The sequence below is a fragment of the Pezoporus occidentalis genome, unplaced genomic scaffold (genome assembly GCF_034315485.1).
Source record: "Pezoporus occidentalis ecotype Australia unplaced genomic scaffold, CSIRO_AGI_Poc_V1 ctg50, whole genome shotgun sequence".
NCBI lineage: Eukaryota > Metazoa > Chordata > Aves > Psittaciformes > Psittacidae > Pezoporus > Pezoporus occidentalis.
This window is the reverse complement of record NW_026915836.1, coordinates 3,859,389-3,870,310: the sequence shown is the minus strand read 5'-3', so window position 1 is coordinate 3,870,310 and position 10,922 is coordinate 3,859,389. Positions and strand designations below refer to the sequence as shown.

The 10,922-nt window shown below is 46.4% G+C and overlaps 1 long non-coding RNA gene across 1 annotated transcript; it reads left to right on the top strand.

Moving 5' to 3' along the window:
* Positions 1–1,284: 1,284 nt before the first annotated feature.
* On the top strand, positions 1,285–9,722 carry LOC134173254 (uncharacterized). Its single transcript, XR_009968194.1, has 2 exons — positions 1,285–1,819; positions 9,403–9,722. It is a non-coding gene; the product is annotated as an uncharacterized LOC134173254 (long non-coding RNA).
* Positions 9,723–10,922: the final 1,200 nt, after the last annotated feature.

The following is a 10,922-nucleotide window of genomic DNA, read 5'->3' as shown; positions in this document are numbered from 1 at the left end:
AGAAAAATCAAAACAGGTTTGTGATTTCTTTGGCATAATCAGTGCCTTCAGCGTGCCTCGCTTGTCCTCAGTGCTGTTATCCAAGTCAGCGCTCTGCTATTCAGTCAGGGCTCTGGTATCCAGGCAGCACTCTGCTATCCAGTCAGTGCCGCAATCCAGTCAGTGCTGTTATGCAAGTCAGCACTCTGCTCTCCAGTCAGCGCTCTGCTCTCCAGTGCTGCGTTACCCAGTCAGTGCTGCGTTACCCAGTCAGTGCTGCATTACTCAGTCAGTGCTATGTTACCCAGTCAGTGCAGTGTTACCCAGTCAGTGCTCTCCTATCCAGTGCTGTGTTACCCAGTCAGTACTATGTTTTCCATGCAGCTCTGGCTGGTACAGCTTCTGCCAGAAAAAAAAAACAAAAACCAAAACCACATTGCTCTGTTCTTGCCAGGCTTAAAATAACGCACCCAGATGCGTTGTGTGCACTGGGGATTCCCACACGTGCAAGGGCTTGCAGTGCATGCACAGCTCAACGCCAGGCATGACTACTGAGGGGGATGCAGGGTGACGGTAATAATGTGAAGGTACTTTCCACAGGCTGAGCTGTGGAGCTTGTAGATCTAGAGAGCTCCTAAAGTGAAGTTGCTAATAGAGGCAAAACAGTGGGCCAGTACGTGCCATCCATGGCTACCAATTCACACAGAGGTCTCTCTGCGCCTTCCTTGTTCAGCGCGCACCTTGAATCAGTAACAGGCGCTGGAAGGATGCTGCAGTTCACCTCCTTGGCTGGCTGGTCTCATTGCCCTTTGGCCTCCCAGGCCAAGCTGTTTGCAGGGCGCACGTGGAGCAAGGCAAGTGATTTTGCCTGAAGGCCAAGTGACTTGGAAGAGTGGAGCGTGTCAACACGGGAGTCGTGGACAACGCAGACGATCAATGTGATCAAGCAATTGCCCTTTATTGAGCGTCAGACATGATCTTTTATACACAAATCCACACATTGATTATACGCTGATTGGTTAACATGCCTTGCCAACAAGCTTCTGATTGGGCTTTACACAAAGTTGCTTAATACAAGTTACAACAGCACTATGTGTTGTTTAGCACTAACCTCAACATTCTTATACTGCGGTTTTACATCCTCGTTTTTGTTCTTAACGTCGCTAACGTTGCGATTTCATTTCCGCCACTGCTATCCCTGGCTAACCTCCCCTCTGGCCTAGTATTTTTCCACTTACAGAGAAGCTCTACTTATGCTAACAGAGAAGCCTGACTCATGCTAACTAAATCCATACAACAGGAGCGGGCACAGTGGAACTAAGGAGCTCATGGTAAGTCACTTGAACAACTCGGATCCTGGAAATTGCCTCTGAGTTCAGGACCAACAGCTAAGAGTGTCTAAGGGCTCTGTCTGTGCTCATTCAAATCAGTCTCCAGGAGCTCTCTTCCAAAGCTTGGACTAACAGTGCCTGAATCTGCTGAGCTCTGGAACAAACTGCCATGAGTTTTCCCAGATTCCGACATGGGAACAAGTGAGGAGATGGGGATGAGGCCATGTGGGTGATATATGCTGTTTAATCCTGCTATTTACCATGATAAGAGTTTAAACAAAATGACCAAAGACTTCTACTAGAGGTGCTTCCAACAGGCTCCTATGCAATGCATAGAGAGGCTCTTTAGAGGCAAAAGCAAATAAATACTTGGCTGGAAATGCAGCTTTCATCACTGATGAACTTCTGATTTTGTTTGTTTTTCCATTAATGCAGACTGGGGTTCGATCCTCTGTTCCCATCACAGAGAAGGAAAGTGAATTTGAGTCAGCCACTGCCGTAGCAGAAAGGTTTGTTGTTCTTCTCTTTGCTTTCTATACGCAGTACAAAGATACAGCTGAGATCAAAGAAAGGATACGAATCGCCATGGCACTTATGAGTTGTCTCAGCACTTTCCTCTTCAGCAGGTGGTTATCCATCCATTCATTGCCCCTGCTGGGGCTGGCTTTTCTGTTGGTGTGAATCAGTTGGGGCATAGGACCCCCCCTCCTGCGCAGTGGCCCCACCATGCAGTGAGTACAAAGCGCACCCTCTCCAGGGCCTGGATAACAGCTGACGTGGTCCTGCTTCCTCCTGCCCCACAAAGGCTCCCTGACTCCATCACTCTGTGTTTTGGGGTTCCTCTGACCTGGAGTGGAGCAGATGGGCATGGTCCAGGTGCGGTGCCTGCCTCCTTCCCACGTGTATTCTGTATTCAGTGACATGGTTCAGTTCTTGGCAGTGCTGGGAATGGCTGGACTTTAATCTTGATGGTGTTTTCCAACCTGGCTGAGTCGATGATTCCATTTCTGTGTGGGTTCTGGGTTTAACTCCTTTAATATGCAGACTCTGCGTCCACTACTTTGGCTGTGCCAGGGCTGTATGCTGTCATCAGAGTGCAGACACTTGTCTCCTTCAGTGCCCAGCTGCAGCTTAGATAAAGTACATGTCCTGTGTTGATAGAAATTTTCTTGTGAGCAGTGCAACCAATAAAGCTTTCCAGCTTCAGGGGTTTCTGAGCTCCTCACCACAGCAATCCCAGTCTCCTACGCATGTCCTGTAATGCTCCCACTATGGTCCAGTGCTCCCAGTGCTGCATTTCCAGATCCCTGCATGTCTGATCCCTGCCATGGTACCACCAGTTCCCCCATGTACCCTCTGCCTGCAGGGGTACCTCAGCTTTCTTGTGTGTCCCTGTAATTCCCCAGCCCTCTTCCATGTTGCTTCCCTGCGCTTGTTGGATTGCCATTTAGGCAAGAAATAGCATGTGCTGAGACCAGTCCAGAGCTGGGTAGGTCGTGTTGGGATAGCTGCTGGTGTCAGGCTGGGTTTGCACCTCCTCTTGGTAGCCTCAAGGAGGAACCGAGAGGGTTGATGTCATCTACGTGGCCACCAGCCCTCAGAAACCTTGTGGGCACTTTCTGTCTCCAGGAGCTCTGTCTGTCAAGTTTTGTTGACTATTGTCAAAACCTGAGTTGTGGAGATGGGCTAGGAGACAGTACGACCATTATCATGTGAACTGATTTCCATGGAATGTGTCTATGCCAGTCGATAACGTCTCCTGGGTGGAATTGGACCTGCTGCTTGGGACCTCCCTCCCAGGTCTGCTCAGCACATGAGCGCTGGTGAACCCATGAAATGGAAAGGACCTGGGATTGTCTAGCAGGAAGGTCTGCCTTCGTGAAGTGCACTGCCTGGAGAGGGCAGCTTTGAAGTCCTGATTGGCACTGGCTTATTGCTATAAACATATAGAGAGAGCATTTTTGTGCTCAGAACATTGCTGGACACACAACAAAGGGGGAGGAAGTGGACAAATGGAGCACTGTGGGAAGAAGTTAAATGGAGCACCATGTGGGGAGCTCCAATCAAAGGATCACTATATAACTTCCTTTCTCTTTAGGGGTCATTATTCCTGCCTGGAAAAGTCAGGGTGGAAACTTAGCTCTGTACAACACAGGACCTCTGTGCTGAGTTGAGGCAATGGCATGTGCAGTGGACTAATGTGGTACATAATATGCATGAGCAAATGTCAGTGCTCTCCAAACAAATCCCTTCTGTGCTCCCAGTGAGCACAACATCCATTGACAAGGGGGACACACCACTTACCCAAAGAGGTTGTTTCTTGACCAGCACGTAGAGGCTGCTGTGATATCAGAATGATCAGAGCTTCCTCTTGGAGTCCTTCAGTTGCCCTTTTTTTGGAGACGTGCAGCTACACGCAGTGGCCTTGTTCCACCCCTGCTGTCCCAGTGGATGCAGATTGTGGCATGTGATGGGGAACGCCAGGGCATTCAGAGCCTGGGGAGGTGTCCAGAAGACTCTTTCTTCCCCTGCTCACTAGAGAGTTACCTGTGCTAGCATCTCTCCAATCTAGCTTTGCACTTTCTTCTCAGAGGGCTCGGTGAGGAGGTATTCAGAAGCTGTTAGTAACACCGCAGACTGATCCCCTCTGCCCCAGACTCTTGCTTTCACTGTTTGCATTTCAAGGTGCACACAATTGCGTGTGGTTTTGTTTGCTGTGGCTCAGCTTAGCAGTCAGCACTCTTAGAAAGCACATGAGCTGGTTTATTCCAGGATGTGGAACTGGTCCTCCTGCTCTTCGAGAAAGATAAGCTGGTGGCCAGCTTCATCTGCTCTATTTCTGCAGAACCAGGATTTGCTTGATTTGACTGCATAAAAACTGTCTTAAGGTGTAATTCATTGTAGTCTCTGCTTCCATCCCTCTGCATGGAGAGATATGAAAAGAGTTATGATTAAAATCCAAGCCCATATTTTCCTGGCTAAAAGTCTGTGCAGGAGTAAAAGGAAAATGGCAAAATCCCAACTAGGGGGGCATATTGATGGATGTCTGGAATGCTGGTTTCCTGCAATGAGGACAGTGTAGAGAAGCTAGAGAAGCTACTTTAGATCTTTACCAGGAGTGTTCTCATAGCTGATGTCACATTTCCTTGCTTTTTATTATTCATGTTACTCTATTTCCAAGCATGTTCCCTTTCGGAGGGTGCTGTTTTCTGCTCTCTTTCTTTGCTGGTAAGAGCTTCTGTCTCTCTCCCAAAAAAGTCAGCTAGGAAAGGCATTAGATCTTCACAGCTAGAGGTTCATTGCATCCTGTCAAGTCTTTGTGTGGGCTGGGCTGGACTTCAGTCCATGGCTCATGTCCACAGCTCAGTGATGGGAGGAGCAGTAGAGAATCCATGCACTGCAGCTGGCCACAGCAGAACTGGACCTACCAGTGTGAGCCAGAAACCTTTCACGGTGTCTCCTTCATACATCAGGCTTTAACTAGACCCCACATCTGTTTCCTGCATCTCGGCTCCACAGGCATCCTCTGAAGAGTGCTTGGGGTTGTTTTGACGCTTGAGTTTACCCAAGTGTTCAATGGCTTGAGATGAAAAACATAACAACGCTTGTGAGCACTTAACATCTATAGCAGCGTCTTTGCCAAACGTGGACCAGAAAAGCGTTCCTTTCCAGCTGTGCATCTGCTAAGGATGTGGGAGACCCCCCAGCCTTTCTCCCATAGGACACTTCAGTTTATGGTTCTTCCCTTTTTTCTGTTAGCACCCACACCATCCTTTCACTGATAACTGGGTTATGCTTCCCTAAAAGGACTACTTGTGGTAATATTCATCTTCTCTCCCATGCTGTGTTGCAGAGGAAAGGTTCTCACTGAGACAAGGGCAGAAAAATGATAGAGTACCTGGTTTTGCCTTCAGGGAACTTGACTAGTGATTTGCACAGGAGCAGATGTGCCTCCTGTCCAGCTACTCTTAAACACCTGATTCAAGTTCAGGTTTCAGCCCTTGGTATATGCAACTTGCAATGGAGGAGGAAGGATGGGAGAAATAAGCTTATCTTATTAATAAGCATGCTGCATGCAGTTTATATACACAGGGAAGGGGCATAGCTGTATTTGTGTAGGTGCCCGGGGCACTGGCGGAATAGAAACGAGTTGAATTTAATCCAGCACCTGCAAAAGACTCTTAAACTTCAGATGGATGCAAATAGCAATAAAAGTGAAAGAACACAGCCAGCAGCGATCACTGGAAAACAAATATTTGGAGCAAATCAAAGATCAGGTTTAATGGATCACTACTGCTTTGGTGTGCACTGTGTGTGTAATTTGGCCATAAGCCAGTGTGTGAGGGATCGAGTGTTTACTGGGTATAGTCCATTGCCAGCTATTCCACCCTTTGGAGCTGGCACAGCAGGTTACAAAGGTGGGGCTGGAAAAAGGGCTGAATGTTTCTCCCAGTCTGGTGCTTTTGGTCTCAGTCCAGCTCAGGGTGAGTTGGAGCAGCCCTCGTTCACTCTGTGCCCTCCAGCTATAAGGGCCTGTTCAAAACAGCATCAGGAGTCAGTAGGACTTGAAACTACCTTTGCATGTGACTGCTGATACGTCTTATGTTGCTAAATCCACAAAAACAATAGGGAACCGGATCCAGGGAAAGGGAGATCTGCCTGTGTTTGGTTTGGGAAATCACCGTAGGCTAGTGGCTCACAGTGAGCGGGTGCAGAGCCTTCCTCTGGACCTCACATGGCTGTTTCCCCAGGTGACCCCTGCTCTTACGTACTGTGCTGACTGCCACATGTAACTCTGCTCACCTCCACAGCTACTCTTTATTGCTGATAGAAGGCTGTTTTGCTTACTAAAAGCAAACACACGAGTGTTTAAGATAAAAACAATGAACTTGCTCAGTGTTGCTCTGCTTTCTTTGAATGTATGTCTCAAGACTCAGTGATATCAAGACAGCTGGGTGGAAAGCACAGGGGTGTACTTAGTAATGGCCTAGAAACGTAAGCACATCACAAAGTACGTCTGAACAAGTATGTCAGATGGAAACTTAGTGAAACAGAGACTAAGGGAAGTACTGTAACACTGGGGGAATGGTGAAGGAAGTGGAGCAAAACAGCTAGTGCCTCAGTATTCCCCAATATGGAGGGCTTTTCTGACTTAGGGTAAGAAAGGATGGTTTCATAATTGGGTTTTTACTCCCTCTGGACTATTTTAAGCAGATAGGTATAATCCAAATTTCATTTACCTAATGGGGGAAAAAAAAAGTAAATCCTTTCCACTCATTTAAAAGCAATTAGGTTTATGCATACCTTAAAATGTAAGCATGGCAGAAGACAACAGGACAGAAAAGTGGGGCTGTGGACGTGGACGAGAAGTAGCTGGGCAGTCATAGCAAATACTGTTTCCTTTACTTGCAAGTCTCAGTATGGGCCATTCATTCCCTTCCTAAGGTTTCTAAAAGCTATAAGCTGTTGGTACTGTCTGAGGTCTTAAGGGACATAAATACTCTGTTCAGCCTGTGTTTGCAGTTCATTGGAAATATAAGATTATCTCCAAAGGCTTAAACAGCCTGAATGCCATTCTGCCAGAGCTGGTACTTACTTTGCATGTTGCTATATTGATTGCTGTCATGAGGCTGACCTTCTCATGGGCTATTCTGGTTCATTTGTTTTCCTTGCTGCACCAGTGAGAGAAGTTAATTAAACAGACTCCACTGAGGAATATTTGCTTGGAGACTGATCTCCCTTCCTTTGCTCCAAACAAAGAGATATAGTCAAACCCATGTAGATTAGTTCCTATATTTATTGTCCTTTAAAATCCTTTTTCTATATTATCTATAAAGTTCATGCACTTTAAGAGCCTCAGTGCTATGTAACATTTACATGTGTTCTTTTTCACTGTCTTGGTCTTACTATTCTTAAAACAAAACCAAAATCATATACATAGATAGGTGGGTGTTGGCCTCTTTTCCTGTGCCAGGGGAGGTTTAGACTGGATATGGGAAAAAATTCCTTTGCTGAAAGGGTTGTCAGTCACCGGAACAGGCTGCCCAGGGAAGTGGTTGAGCCACCATGCCTGGAGGCATTTAAAAGACACATAGATGTGGCACTTAGGGACATGGTTTAGTGGTGGGCTTGGCAGTGTTAGGTTAACATTTGGACCCGATGAAATTAAAGGTCTTTTCCAACCTAAATGATTCTATATGTATGTAAGAGCCTCACGGATCTCACAAGACAGAGAAACAACCTTTAAGTCAACGCTTCAGCTGTTGGGCTGACATTATGTGACTGATGCTCCACTAAAACACACTGATAAATGTAACTGTGGACACCTCAGGGCTGTCAGGTGCTGAGTGAGTGCCGGAGGTGCTGACTGCCCTCTGTTCCCAGCAGTGCTCTCATAAGCTGGGCATAGTGTTGGGAGGGCCTGTGTGCAGGCAGGAGGTGGAAGCAGGAGGCCAGGCTCTCCCCTGCTTTCTAAACATCTGGATGAAGTAGATGTCACTCATGCAAAAGGCTCTAGATGCTCTGGGGTTGTCCTAGCAGAGGAGCTGCCCACTGGCCAGTGGCTGTGGCAGTGATGGCATGGCTGATAGGGGCAGTAGGTTTGTCTCCCCTGGTAAGAAAAGGGAGGGGATTTTCTATGAGAGATCCTGGGGTTTGCAGCTCATCTGGAACAGTTTATATTGTGCTAGGAGTACTGCAAAATCCTACTGTTCAAATTGGGGTTTGGGGAACAACTGCAGTGCTTTCCCAACGCAGGAGCTCCAACAAGGAGAGTCCCTCTTGGTGTCTGGCTGACTTCCTGTTAAAATGATTAATGCTGCTGGAATGTTAAGGCATTTTCCATAAGGTACTGTTGCAGGCAGGGTCTTGGGCAGGCATCTTTTATAGTTACTCAGTCTAAACAAACAAATTCCTGCTGTTTTTTAGTTAAGCTGAGGTCATCCAGCATCTCCCCCGTTGTATGGATATAAGAGTTTCAAAGAACATGGCTCTCTTCCTGCTGATAACCTCTTCAGAGGGAAATTGGGAACTTCAAGCAGTTACTAAATATTTGGGTTTCTTCAACAGTAAAAGTAGCAACATTTCTCAAGCTTGGGTGCGAACAACCTGTCTCCAAAATACAAGCACGTTTTTGTAGTGGGCTATTAATGGCTCCAAATTCACATGTGTCTTCCATTTGATTTTCAAAGGATGTGTGTGCATGGACCATGCAGGTAAGTTGCAATGAATCAGGTAGTAAAAGACTACTGCTGTAGATTCCTACATAGATGGGGCAGGGAGCTGGAGCTCTCAGTGGTTGTTCTGCATCCACAGAAGGCTGCATCTGAGTTAACCACCTGGGATCTCACTGCAGCCAGTACAGAAAACTGTTAGGGAGCAATTCCTCTCATGTTACTGAATTATAGAATCACAGAATGGTTGAGGTTGGAAAGGACCTTAAGATCATGCAGTTCCAATCCCCTCCCACGGGCAGGGACACATCACACTAGACCCATGTCATCCAAGGCTCTGTCCAACCTGGCCTTGAAGACTATCAGTGATGGGGCAGCCACAGCTTCTCTGGGCACGCTGTGCCAGCGCCTCAGCACCCTCACAGGGAAGAGCTTCTGCCTTAGATCTAACCTGGACTTGCCCTCTTTCAGTTTGAACCCATCACCCCTTGTCCTATTGCTACAGTCCCTGATGAAGAGTCCCTCTCCAGCATCCTTGTAGCCCCCTTCAGACACTGGAAGCTGCTCTGAGGTCTCCACACAGCTTCTCTTCTCCAGGCTGAACAGCCCCAGTGTTCTCAGCCTGTCTACACATGGGAGGTGCTCCAGCCGCTGATCATCCTCGAGGCCTCCTCTGGACTCTGGAATTCTTAGATGCTGAGTTGATAAATGGGCTGTGCTAGTGGAAACTTGAAATATCTCCCCATCGTACTATTTAGGATGGGTTGAGGTTCAGCCTAGCAGTTCCCCGGGCTAGAGATGAAAGGAGCCACCCTGCTCAAATGCAGCTGGCTGGTCACTTCTGTCCCACTGTCCTTTGATGGCTCAGGTTGGTGTCACGTGATCTCTCTCACAAAAGAGCCTTGTTGATTCACTTTTAGGAAAGAAATGAACCCAAGAAGATCAGGATTGTGTGCCAGCACACTGCTGCAGTGAAAGGTGTATCAGGAGTCTGGGAGTAACAGCAAAATTGCCTCAAAGCTTTTCCCCAAAGTTAGCCAATTGAGTGAATGAGTGCTTGTCAAAAATGAAAATGTTCATCCAAGACAACCCTCCTGCAGATGATGCTTTATATTCCTCTGTGTGGGGACATGCACTTTTCTTACTGTGTGTAAAGGATTCAGATGGAAGTTACATTTTCTGGTAATATATGAGGAGCCTGTTAATCTTGGCAGATAAGAACTCAATGCATTTCATCTACTGCATCTGTTCACATGGGTTTTTTTGTACAGAAGGTTTATTTTGTGTACGTAGTTTTTTTACCCTGTTTGCTCTGGTGAGAACCTCAGGGGTAAAATTCCATCACGTATATTCAATTGATAGCTACCTACAAAAGGAAAACCAGATGGCAGCCCAACACAAGTACCAGATGTAGATTTCTGCCTCTTTTGTATGGATTGGGACACCCAGAAACACAAATTTCTGTTGTTTGCAGTATATTACACATACTTTAAAATTCAGAACTTTTCTCTGATCCTTAACAGCATAATCCCATATTCCTGACAGCACACTGGCAAATGTGCGTACTGTGGGCAGTCATATTCCAAACCTGAGGTGGCCAGATAAACTGGAGCTACAAATACATTTCAGTTGTGTCCTGTGTTGCAAGCACTCGTTTTCCAATTGGGATAATGGGCTTTATCTTGTGGGAGAATGGGCAAATGTTGCTGGAATGAGGATTTCATAGGAGGAAGAGGATGTTTACGTGTTCCCCTGTGTTCTCTAATAGCTTTCAATCAAGAAATTGAAACATGTGACACTCCAACTACTTTCTTTCAAGTCCAGCTTATTGAGGTTTGTTTAATATCCTGCTAAAATTGGTCATTTCTAGCTCAGCTGGAACTTCAGATCTTTTGTTCTGAAAGCCCTTTCCTGAGCTGCTGTAGTTTTCTTGTTTAAACATTTCTGGAAGGCAAGTACCTGGTGCTCTCCTGCCACGGAGGTTTTCACTGCATCGAGACATCAACTTTTGCATTGAAAATCATATGCATTATAAATACCTCATAGGTCAGTGTTTAATCTTTTACTTCCACTGGAACATATGCTAGGGGGGGAACAGTAACACCATTACAAGTAAGGATACTGCTTTTCTAACTGCTTTTTAACGTCCTCCAGCCTGCAATTTTGAGTGCTTGTTTTCTGCCTGACTTCTGGACTTTGGGCACAAGAAAACAATTGCTGTGGAGTAAATCAGTATCAGCTACTTCCCAGTGACTCCTGATACATAAGACATATTACAGCTTTTTCACAGCATTCAGGAAAATGACTTTGCTAACATTTAGGTGTACACGAGCAATTTCTGGCCCTATCACTAACAGGAATATTCAGGACAGACTAAATTTTCAGTTTGAGGGTAGACTGCAAAAGGACAGCAGCAGTTTGAAGCTTGCGCTGTAAACCT